The sequence below is a fragment of the Sinocyclocheilus anshuiensis genome, unplaced genomic scaffold (genome assembly GCF_001515605.1).
Source record: "Sinocyclocheilus anshuiensis isolate Anshui unplaced genomic scaffold, SAMN03320099.WGS_v1.1 scaffold255, whole genome shotgun sequence".
Taxonomy (NCBI): Eukaryota; Metazoa; Chordata; class Actinopteri; order Cypriniformes; family Cyprinidae; genus Sinocyclocheilus; species Sinocyclocheilus anshuiensis.
In genome coordinates this window covers 149,370-161,606 of record NW_015549578.1, presented here as the reverse complement: position 1 = coordinate 161,606, position 12,237 = coordinate 149,370, and positions in this window count along the sequence as shown.

The following is a 12,237-nucleotide window of genomic DNA, read 5'->3' as shown; positions in this document are numbered from 1 at the left end:
ATACAACTTAACCACTGATTTCTAGTCGTGTCCTCTTTTGGAAGGCCAAACAAAGTAGTTTCGCTTTCTCACATCGAAACACAGCGTCACACACGGCGGGCTAGAGTGAGCGGTGGCCGGTGGATTCGAAAGAGAAAGGAAAAATTTAAATCACATCATATGACCCCTTTAATCTTTTTTGTTTCCTTGGTTGGTAGATGCACCGGGGGCCTGATTATAGCACTTAAAACCTGGAAAAGTCCAATTTTCATGATATGTCACCTTTAAGATAACTACAAAAACACAAACTGACTCAGTGAATTTGTAAGGAAGGTAAACAGCGCACAAAATATTTACAAGAGTGAAGACTGAAAGGAGTGAATGGAGATCCAAGACATTCCAAGATCACATTTTACTTCTAGACAAACAAACTGCTGGATCTGAAGAGCTTCAAGGTGCATGACCTTCCACATGGGTAATGGGTTTATTTTGCACAGATAAGGAAAAATACCATGAGCATTGTTTGAATGAGGCTTTTTCACCACAATGTTAGGAATTCTTGTCCTCAGTTGTAGTTTAATTGTCTTGGTGTAAACAGGCTGAGCAATAACAGAAGAATGTCATTGCTGAGATGTAGTGGAATTACTGCCAGTCACAGGCAGAGACTCCATTACCGAGGAGGATTCACAGCTATAAAGTCTATTATCTCAAAACAGGACACTATGTAATCCATCCATGCAAATAATCTATGTTTTTGCTTAATAGTGACGAAAAATACATTGTCACAAGGGCTAACTAAGGTTTTGAATCTAAAAGTTCAATTGCATAAAATATTGTTTTCTTTAGCAGTGTTTGTCTTTGTTGGTTTCGAAAAACATGTTTACAACTGTCTTAAATTATGACATTCTTGTGATTTCTATCTCTTAAACGACAGTTTAATAATATCGTATTTTTGTAATAAGGATCACCACATGGCATACAATAAGGTCAGACTGAACTTTACATTCTCAGAACAAATGTATTTTTCAGAAACGTCAAGTTGGGTTTTTTTGTAAGTCACCTTTAATATTTTTGTAGTTTTACTTGTCATAATTGTTTACATGTTGCTCAAAATCCATTAAATATGCTATAATACAGATATGTTGTAGCAGATGGCTTATATATTTCAAAAATGATTTTGTTATTAAAGGGATAGTTCACCCAAAAATAAAAATTACTCCATGATTTACTCACTCTCAAGCCATCAGGTGTATATGACTTTCTTCTTTCAGACGAATACAAACAGAATTATATAAAAAAAATATCCTGGCTCTTCCAAGCTTTATTATGCAGTTAATGGTGGTCAAGATTTTGAAGCAAAGTGCATCCATCCATCATAAAAAGTAATCCACGCGGCTCCGGGGGGGTTAATAAAGGCCTTCTGAGTGAGTCGATGCATCTGTATAAGAAAAATATCCATATTTAAAGAGCAGGTCATATGGGTTTTCGAAAAATACCTTTTTTTGCAGAAATGAGAAATGTTCTAATCAAGTCGTGCTTGCGATGGAGTTTCCGGTTGAGCAGCTGCATCAGTATCATCCTTGGACTCGGGCTCAAATTGATAAGGTAATATCGATGCCAATGTAACCTTATTGCATCTTTGTTTACAGGTAACCCTCCAGAGCAAATTAATTATGGTAATGGGGGATTCGTTTCCGACACGCATTGTATACGGAAAGACCAATCACAACAGACTTGGCCAGCTGACCAATCAGAGCAGAGTAGGCTTATCAAAGGGAGGAGTTTACAGACCTTAAGCTCAGAACTGCTTCGAACGAATCATTTCGAAATCATTGAAAAATGATTCTAATATTAAATGTATATTCTGAGAAAATGACAATGTTTTCTGATCTTAGATGCATTTAAACCTGTTGTAGGGAACTTCAACACAATATTAGGACACTTTAAAATACCATATGACCTGCTCTTTAAAACTTTATAAACAATAATCATACAGTGCGTGCACAGACAGTGTTTCATTTTTGAGTGAACTATACCTTTAAATCAGCAGCTTCCCATTGTGACATCCTACCAAGCTACAGGGGCATGTTGTCACCAAAGGTCTCAGATCCATATGTTTGATAACCTGTATCTTTTTTCCTGGAAAATAATGTTCAATATGTTAAGTAGTCAAGGGAGAAAAATGAACATTTTGTCATCATTTGACAACCAATGTGTTGTTTCAAACCAGCATGACTTTCTTTTGTGGAACATAAACAAAGAAGATATTTTGAAAAATGTTGGTAATCAAATCTTGGTGAACATTGATTCATATTGTACAGAGATTTTTTATTTTTTTTTTAAATAAAGGAAAGTCATACAGGTTTGGAACAACATAATAGTAAATGATGACAGATTTCATTTTTGGGTGAACTATCCCTTTAAAGGTGGGGTAAGTGATTTTTCAAAAAGGCTTTAGAAAACTGATTCGGGCCACTAGCAAAACAAACTTGTAGCCAATCAGCAGTAAGGGGTATGTCTACTCATGATGTGGAGGAGAAAGCGTTCAGTGCACAGGACTGACATTAGCGAGCCGAGCGACAGAAAGATAGAGATGGCGGATAAAAAACAAAAGAGGAAAACGTCTGCGGAACAAAAGAAGGCTTAAGGCAATAAGGCAAGAAGTAGGACCCGTGTAAATATCGGATCAGCTTTCCAGAGCTGGAGAGAACTCAAGGAGCGGAAGGCCTGCGATCGGATGCCGAGGTTGCTTTGTTTCTTCTCAACAGGTGAGTAACACTGTGTCTGCGCTGCGCTGCGCCGCAACAGCTAAAGTCTGTCTAGTACACTGGACGCAACAAAGTGACCGTTGAAAATAATTTGAAATTTGTGTCAATACATCATGAATAGAACGCAGCAGCAGCTTTCTGTCGGGGATTTGTCGTGTCGTGCCGTGCCGCGCCGCGCCGCATCCAGTGTAGACATGGTGTAACATTGGTTTTGCTTTGTTTCACAGAACTAATCGTTGCCTGGGTTGCATATGTATGTGTGGGGCGGAGCTATCAAAATAGGGGCGAGACCCTTTTGGGGTAGGGGCATGTTTGTTTTGGTGATTTCAAATGTCAACATTGGCTACCAAAAATCGCTTACCCCACCTTTAAGGTATGCATTTCTACAGAATTTTAGCCAAAAAAAAAACAATACACTGAAGTAAAAAAATATATATATATATGACAATTAGCCCCAGTATCCCCTATACACGTTACCTTACATCATTTCTTAAAGGATAATGGTTTCACCCAGGGTCCCATGACAAAGGTCCCCTACAGGCACCAGGGAACTCTATTCTAAAACAGGAAACTAAAAACCAAAGGTGTTTTTGAGAGAAAGCATGAAAAACCTTTGGCAAATAAACAGCAGACGCACTCAAGGAATTCAGCATTTCAGCAGAAGTCACTGGCTGAACGCCGAACAGTAGTTATAATGTAGCTTCCCCCACTCTGAAGATGGCCTAAACAGTGATGCTCAACTTGGGGTTGTTAGATATATTTCACAGGCCTCCAACATGAAGCGATTAAATACCAGGAAGCTTACAAACGCTGTTCCCATCTGTCTCCTCTGCATGGATGGAAAACAACACAGACTTAAATTCAAGAGACAGTCACCATCAACGGAAAAAACATCACGGTGAATGGTGAAAGCGCAGGGAGTCACTATCTAATGATCCAGTGTGTTAGTGTGCAAGATCCAGGCGTAAAGGGGTGAAAAAGCTCACCACAGCTGAAAGCATTTTACTAGAGAAAGCCCACAGATTAGGCTGCGCTCCCATCCAAAGCCACACACATCCCAATGACCTAGATATAAAACAGATATTGGGCCCGGTTTCTCTACCCGCATTGCCACTGGCATGGAGAGGAGCTAAAGTGGGGGAGCGTGACTAGAAAACACAGGCTCATATTTCTCTAATTTCAGCAGCCTGGTCACTGGCTCTGACCTGGAGCTGTTGATCAGCCTGAGATGCCATTAAACTATGGCGTTATTTTAATGACAAATGTCGAGAGCGCATTATTGTAGCGCGATATCTATAGCGCATGAGCACAGAGAGATTTGCGAGTGCACAGGACACAGTTTGAGTGAGAGGAGACACGTTTTAAGTGCGTGCACTCTCTCCGGGCGAGAGCAGCGTCTATCTGAGCGCGCGCGTCCGGTTTTGTGCGAGAGCAAAGGAAATCCGCGCGCGAGCGGAGAGATCCGCGCTCGCGCATTATATTAATGTGCTTTCGCGCTACAATAATGCGCTCTCGACATTTGTCATTAAAATAACGCCATACTAAACCACAATGACTGGCAACAGTCACTTAGCGCCTGCTTTCAGGAGGTTTCCACCACACCTCAGCATGAGAATTTAATGATCGAATTTTGACTATTCACTGTCTTGCACGTGTGTTCATGGGAACCAGTCTGAAAGTCACCAGTTAGTCAGTGATGGCAACGTTGGCAGGGATCACAGTCACCTTTAAGCATGAGTCAATTGGAGCCTGGTGGGGTCGCCACAAAAAGCTGCAGGCTTGCACAAATGATCCATGATTCATATATACACAGTGGGAGGGTGCATGGGAGTGCACATGCTTTCCAAGCTGTCGGCGAAGGCCAATTACAGGCCTCTCGAGGTTGAAACAGGAGGTTTTAAGCATTAGAAAATGTATGTAATTTGTTTCACTCATGTTTGTCATTTGTAGAACAGCAGAGCAACAACAAAGCTACAACAGAACCTGTTAATCCGTGGTGTTATGGAAGGTATGTTGTACAAATTTGAAGACGTCTTCATGAATAGCTTTCTAATCATGTGGAAGCCTGTCTGCCTCAGAGTACAAAAAATCAAAAAGCAAATTGTGTCAAAGTTACATTGTAAAATAAAAAGTCACAATTGTGAGAGATAAATGCAAATGTGGGATATAAAGTTAAAAGTTGCAGTTAGGATATTAGGAAGTTACAGCAGTTACAAGGAATAAAGTAATTTTTGAAATATAAAGTAACGCTTGTGAGATATACAGTGACAATCATGAGATATAAAGCCAGAATTGAAAAAAAGTTACAATTGAGATATAGTCACAGTTTTGAGATATAAAGCCGTAACTGAGAAATAGTCACAACTGTGAGATACAAAGTAACAGTTGTAAGATATAAAGTCACAAATTCCGAGAAATAGAGTTGCAACTGTGAGAAACAGTTGCAATTATACAATACAATGTCACAACAATTGTGAAATATTAAGTCACAATTCTGAGAAATAGTTGCACTTATGAAATATAACGTCACAATTGTGAGATATAAAGTCGCAATTGATAGATATAGTCACAGTTGTGAGACAAAGTTGCATGTGAAATAGTTGTAATTATGAAATATAATGTAACGATTGTGAGATATAGTTACAACTGTAAGACATAAAGTAACCATTGTGAGATATAAAGTTGCAGTTGTGCGACATAAAGCTGCAATTTTTAAGAAATAAAGTTGCAATTAGTAGATAAAAGCTGCAACTGAGAAATAATCACAGAGGTTAGAGAGTCTGACTTGTAACCCGAAGGCTGGTGGGGGGAGTGAATAACCAGTGCTCTCTTCCACCCTCAATACCACGACTGAGGTGAGACCCTTGAGCAAGGCACCGAACCCCCAACTGCTCCCCGGGTGCCGCAGCAATATGGCTGCCACTGCTCCGGGTGTGTGTTCACGGTGTGTGTGTGTTCACTACTGTGTATGTGCACTTGGATGGGTTAAATGCAGAGCACAAATTCCGAGTATGGGTCACCATACTTGGCCACACGTCACTTCACTTCACCTATGAAATATAAACTCACAACTGGTATATAAAGTTTCTCTGAGGTAGAAACAGGCCTCTATATGATTATTGCTGCTACTTCTTTTTATTTTCAACTTCTTTCTTCTTAAATATCACGTCTATTTTTCTTCATGTGACAATTGCATGCTGAGATGACGTGACTTTCAAATATTTTTAAATCAGTTTGAATCTCATCATATTGTTTCCACAACAAATCAACTTGTATGTGAATCAAAGATTAGTAGTCTTAACTGGGATTATAGCTTTATGACTACTGTAATCTGTCAAATTTGATAAAATGTGACAGTTTAAGTTCAAATCAAATATATTTGATGACTAAAAAATTACTTTGTTTTATATTTGACCAAAGTGAGGATTATGCCATTTGATTGTCTAGGTGGAGACAGAGAGGAAATACAAACCAAATACTTATTTTCGTACATGTATGGTTGTCCAGATACCTCCACAAAACACCCATTGTGAAACATAAAACAGCACTTCTCATTCATTTCACTTGTATAAGTATCACCTTCAAAACAAGATATAATTTGCTTTGTTGTGTCCACCAAGTGAAGACACGTAATTTTATTGTTTCTGAAAGTACAGGTCAACAGAAATGACGTGACGGTCAGCTGAACTGCAAACCATTGAACTCAAGACTATTGCTTTCAGTCACAAAATGACCCACAGGAAATGGCAGGAGCCTTTTGTGAAAGTAAACAGAGGCCTACATCCTGTCTCTGTCCATCTCTAAACTGGACGTGACGGCTCAGCGTGAGAGCAATGTTCTGTCTGTGGCTCCGGTTTTGATCGCTATATACCACAAGTCTCTGTGAAATGCAGGGGACTGCTCCACACCTGTTACTGAGGCATAGGGGAACAGGGAGGTGCTGCGTGGCTGGCGATCTGTTCCCGCAGCTGGTGGCAGTAACATTGTTTGAGTCCCTTAATTTTCCTTCCTTGTAAATAGATGCCTGAAATGTTTAACCATTTAAGGGCAAAGTACATTCTTATCAACTAACCAGCATGCCTTAACATTATTAAAACAGTTTGTGTAGAGGAATATTCTGGGTTAAATTAACACTATCAAATGCTAAACATCATATTCGTAAAATACTTTGGGCTTTGAATTGAAGTGAATGGGGCCATTTTTTTGAAGCATTAGACAAATGAAGCTTCAAAAAGCACTTCCATTAATTATTCTGTTAAAACTTGTGTATTATTTTAGCTGTAAAGGGTTAAATCACAATTTTTACAGTCATTTTAGTGTTATGTTGTCATTGCAACAAAGTCATAAAACTGGTTATTACTTTACACAGAAAACATTAGTACACTTTCTTTTCCCACACTAAAATCATGCTAACACACATTGTTTACATATTTTGGCTATAATATTAAAAAAGTAAGTATTTTAACAATTACAGATTTGGCCCGATTGACCTCACTGTAACCCAGATGTTTGCTTAAAAAAAACCTAAATAAATAAAAGGATGGATGGACAAGAGGAAATTAATTTTACATTACACCACAAATGCTGTCAACTGAAGTTAATTTGTAGTGAACCTGGAATATTGCTTTAAAAACATCTAGCCCAGTTTTCAAAAGGATACAACAGGCATCTTTGGTGGGCTCTAATGTTTTACATTTCCTATTTGTCCACCCATAATCCTGAAAGCTCTCTTTTGTAAGGACAGCTGTGGGGAAGTCTACAGTCTGCGGCCACCCAGAGCTCTCCAAGACCTGTGCCAATTATCTTCTGTGCTGTTCAATCTAGGTCTCCACCCTCAAGACGTTCATCCACGAGCAGACATTTCTACAGCCCACTCTTTACCAGACTTGACTCAAGTAGCTATTTTTGGTGTCTGATATGCTGCCCACTAAAAGCCTGATCCTTTGTAAATTAGATGACTCTACATCCGAAATATTCTCAGAGAATAATTCTCAGTGAATGATGTCATATCCTCTAACAAGTAATTAAACAATACTGGAAGACTCTGTGGGAGAATATCTGGCTGTATGAGAACTATGTTTTGATTGTTTGGCAGGCAACAGTTTTGTTTCTTAAATCATACTACCGGAAAGAATTTCTTACACAGTACATCATCTTTTGGATCCAGATCTTGAATGCAAAAACACTTCAAATATGCAACATAACACATTTACTCTCACGTTCTCTCACTCAACATCACAATTTGAGCAGAGTGGAAAGTGAAAGGTTTTATGTTTCTTTAACGTTTGTTTCAGTGCTGCGCATGTTAGATTTAGAGGAAATACAATGCAGATAACTTTAAATAAATATTTTTAATTAGGTTAGATATTGATTATTAATCACTCAAACCACTTTATCTTATGCATTTATCGTCTGCTAAATGCAATAATATAAATATAAAACTTTCTACTTAACCATCAGTCTGTCATATCCATCATGTTTGTAGTTTTTTAACACTTTTTATTTTTGTTTGTAGTTCTAATCGAATCTGCATCCACCAGGCAATGGGTTGTGTCTATTAGAGTGTGCACGGATCTACACTTCCAATTTTTACCGGAAATAGTAGATCATCTGGGTACCTCAGTTTGGGGCACACTACTTCTAATTTCTAATAGTCTATAGTACTGGATAGTACACAAATTGGGACGAGACAAACGAGAATAGCAGAGATAATAAGAATAAGCCTTGAATAAACTGTAAACCAGTGTTGTTATTGTTAAGTAAAACTAAACCTACACTCTAAAAAATTCTGGGTTAAATATAACCCAGCGCTGGGTTATATTTAACCCAGCATTTTTTAGAGTGTATTAAAACCTGTTTTTCATTAACTTAAATACTGCATAAAAACAATATAAATATTAGGTTAAAAAAACTAGAAATGTTGCTTGGCAACTAATTGAAATACAGTTGAACTACTAAAAAACTAAAACTGAAATAAAAACTTACTTATGCTTAAAAGAAATATAAAAAAAACTACAAAAATGTACAAAAGCACACAACAAAATTAAACAAACTAAAATTAAAAACTGAAAAATATTTTTTAAAAATGGTGCAGAAACAATTTTCATTCAGAAATTACTAGCAAGTTTTGCAAATAGTTACAAAGAAACAGTCGGTTATGCATTGGATTTAACATGACATTTTGAAGAAGACAGACTGAAATAGTATTTTCTTGTAACGTACATAGCCTAACATACGCCAATAATCTTTGTTTTATTTACAACTACGAAAAATCTTTTTTTACAGTGCAATTCAAAATATTAATAAATACTATAAATAGTACATAACACTGTCACGAACACTAACCTAAAACGAATGGATATGTTATTCTGAACACCGACTGAGGGCCGGTCGTACCAATCATGACCTCTTTCCCAAGAGAGCCTCAATCACCAAACATGGGAACGGTTGCTGATCAGGTTTGACTCCAAAGACATTCCAGTTGAGACTATCAGCAGCTGTACAAATTTTTTTTTTTCAACAGCGTAGTGAAAAAGTTCAGATGATAAATGCATCCAAGAGACTTTGACCTTCTGTGTCACTGATTCACACCAAAACACTTCATCATGCTCCTTTTGTGATGTTACAGACCCAGACGGTGTCTCCGAGGGCTTGAATCCAAAAAGCTGTGGACACAGCCTGACTCATAAAACAGAACAACCCACTCAGCACAAAGGTGAGCACGCACAGGATTGCGGGAAAATAAATTGCACCACAACTCGCAATTAGTGCCGTTAAATAACAAAGCATTAATTTACTCCCTTAAGAGCGTGTGAAGCTGTCAAGATATTTCACACATAAAGAGGTTTTTACAGCTTATCAGACTTAAACATATTCGTATGCAACAAATCATTGTTCTAGACACAAAAAGCATGTCTCCGCTGTTTCCCCAAGTTAACATATAATACATCTTTGTAAATTAAACCGCTATTTTCATCAGCCCCAAACATTCCTTCCTCCTGATTTTATCATGCAAAAACACAATGGTGCTTATGTAGAGAGGAAAGGAGAGAGAAAGTGAGGTTTCAGACTCTGTTGACCTTAAACAACTTTCCTCATGTCTGACATCAAACCAAAGCCTCTCCCTTCTGCAGAAGATCACTCATTTTTGTATGGCACAAGTCTGTAATTCTTATTGAACCATAAATACGATTCATTGCTTATAAAGTCTGCCACACTCATACTTGGCTGTCATAAAGGATACCACACACATTTTACTTAACTGGTATCCTGGACTGAGATCATAACAATAGATACAACAGAGAGAAAACATTACAGCTGCGGTCTGGAAGCATTTAGCCAACAGTTAGTTTTATGCTGGCACTGTGTCATCCGAGACAATGCAGAGGCTCCCATCAGTTCTGTGTGCGGTTGTGTTTACTTGGGCAAGGCTTACATTCAGCAATTCGTTGCACTGCCAAAAAGATTACAGAAATTATGGTTGAATGCCATATTTTTATCTACCACAACATCATCGTTTTCCAAAAGGAGACTCTTCAGGCATCAATTAAATGATATGCCAGTGGTTTCCAAATAAATCCTCTTCTCTTGCATGGGTCAGGTGTGCTTTAGCCCAGACTGTCTCAGTTAATCAAGAACATAATCAATTGATTAGATGATTTAGGCTTGCCAGCACTTTGCTAAAACTACAACATTCATAGTAAGTGGGTGGAAGGACGCAAATAACTTTAGACCTCTAATTTCTCTTATCAGACTTGAATTGTGTAAGATAGACCTTGCTAACTATGAACCTCAGAACTAAAACACCACCACATCTGCACCCCTTACAGAAAAATCTAGTTTAGTGTAGATTAAAACACATTAAAACACATTTCTAATGGTTTTGAAGAACATTTATACCATTTTCAAGAAACATTTAGCACGTACCAGTTAGCAGAAGCTAGAGATTATGGTTTATAAAGTTTTAAATATGGATATTTTTATTACAAAAACACATCAATTTGCTTCACGAGGCCTTTATTAACCCCCTGGAACCATGTGGAGCACTTTTTTTATGATGGATGGACGCAGTTTATTGGACCTCTATTGGACTATCAAATCTCAGTCCCCATTCACTGCCATTATAAAGCTTCGAAGAGCCAGGACATTTTTTTATATAACTCAGATTGTATTCGTCTGAAAGAAGAAAGTCATATACACCTAGGATGGCTTAAGGGTGAGTAAATCATGGGGTAATTTTCATTTTTGGGTAAACTATCCCTTTAATGACTCTAAAAATGTCATGTGGTTTAACCATTATGTAAAAGGTTATACAAATTTGACTTACACCATGAATGTGAGTTTACAAAATCATTTCAAAACTATTTTAAAATATATTTTCAAAAGTAATAAATGTGTGTATTTTTTTAAACAAATATCACAAATAATTAATTCGTAAATATCATTGTTTTTGGGGTGTCACACCGCTTGATTTTTTACATCATGAACAAATTACTTGTCATAAAAGGTAAAATTATCTGATGTTTTAAGAGACTTATTTCATTGATATTGATTAATATTGTTGATATCATTTACTGTTTATTTTCTGACTTTGACATGGCATACAAAAGTTTTTCAAATGTAAGCAGCGAAGTAGTTTTATAATAAAATGTAAAAAATAATAATAATAAAAGAAAACTTTTCTAAAAAAAAAAAAAATTACCATAGCAAACTATAATATACTTTTCACTTATTTCATTCTCTTAATTAGGCTTTTTTTTTTTCTTCATTATGTTTTCTGGACATTTTTGACTTTATTTCCCTCGAAATATATCAACAAATTTTAATTCATAAATCAAAAACACATTCAAATGGAATTGCATTTTAAATGTACATTTGATTAAATGATTAAATCTGGATAAAAACGAAATAAATGCCATATTGTTGACCCAGATGCTGAAATAGAAAAGGCTTTTGTATTCCTAAGAAAGATAAAGACGACGATAGAATGATAAAGAAAGCAGAAAGAAAAACAGGACGGGTGCGGTCTAGCCACCCAACCATCTCTTAAATGATCTGCCTCAACTATTTTCCATTTCAGAGGCATTTTATAATCTCCAGATTTCTTTTAATAAGCAAGGATGCTGTGAGTCCTCCTTACTGCATTTTTTCAGTGCAGGCCGTTCCTCGAAACTGCCACCAGACTTCCCATTTATAGGCATGGAGACTAGTGACATTAAGAAGGAACGAGAGAAAGAATGGACATCGGGACAAAGTGAGGAGGGAGGTCGAATTGTGTCGTGGGAACCGTGAGCTGAGTCTGGATTGCTAAACTTTACCCTCAAGAGAATTCACAACTGCTTTCAATTTGAGATGGGGGTCACTCAAATTACAGTCCCCCTTTCCGCCAGGACCCAATCCATGGCCCCCACCCCCCAGCACTGCACTCAGGCCCGGCCCTCTCCACGCTCTAGAGAGCCAAAGCCATGACATCATCAGCAGTGGCTTTCTC